The sequence below is a fragment of the Rhincodon typus genome, chromosome 42, assembly GCF_021869965.1.
Source record: "Rhincodon typus isolate 14 chromosome 42, sRhiTyp1.1, whole genome shotgun sequence".
Classification (NCBI taxonomy): Eukaryota; Metazoa; Chordata; class Chondrichthyes; order Orectolobiformes; family Rhincodontidae; genus Rhincodon; species Rhincodon typus.
This window is the reverse complement of record NC_063373.1, coordinates 6,307,050-6,307,404: the sequence shown is the minus strand read 5'-3', so window position 1 is coordinate 6,307,404 and position 355 is coordinate 6,307,050.

Below are 355 nucleotides of genomic sequence, written 5' to 3'. Positions count from 1 at the left end.
GAGCGCGGTGAGACACGGAGAGTGGGAGCGCGGTGAGACACGGAGAGGGAGGGAGCGCGGTGAGACACAGAGAGAGGGAGTGCGGTGAGACACGGAGAGGGAGGAGAGCAGTGAGACATGGAGAGGGAGGGAGAGCAGGGAAACACGGAGAGGGAGGGAGAGCGGTGAGACACGGAGAGGGAGGAGAGCAGTGAGACATGGAGAGGGAGGGAGAGCAGGGAAACACGGAGAGGGAGGGAGAGCAGGGAAACACGGAGAGGGAGGGAGAGCGGTGAGACACGGAGGGAGGGAGGGCAGTGAGACACGGAGAGGGAGGGCAGTGAGACACGGAGAGGGAGGGAGGGCAGTGAGACAC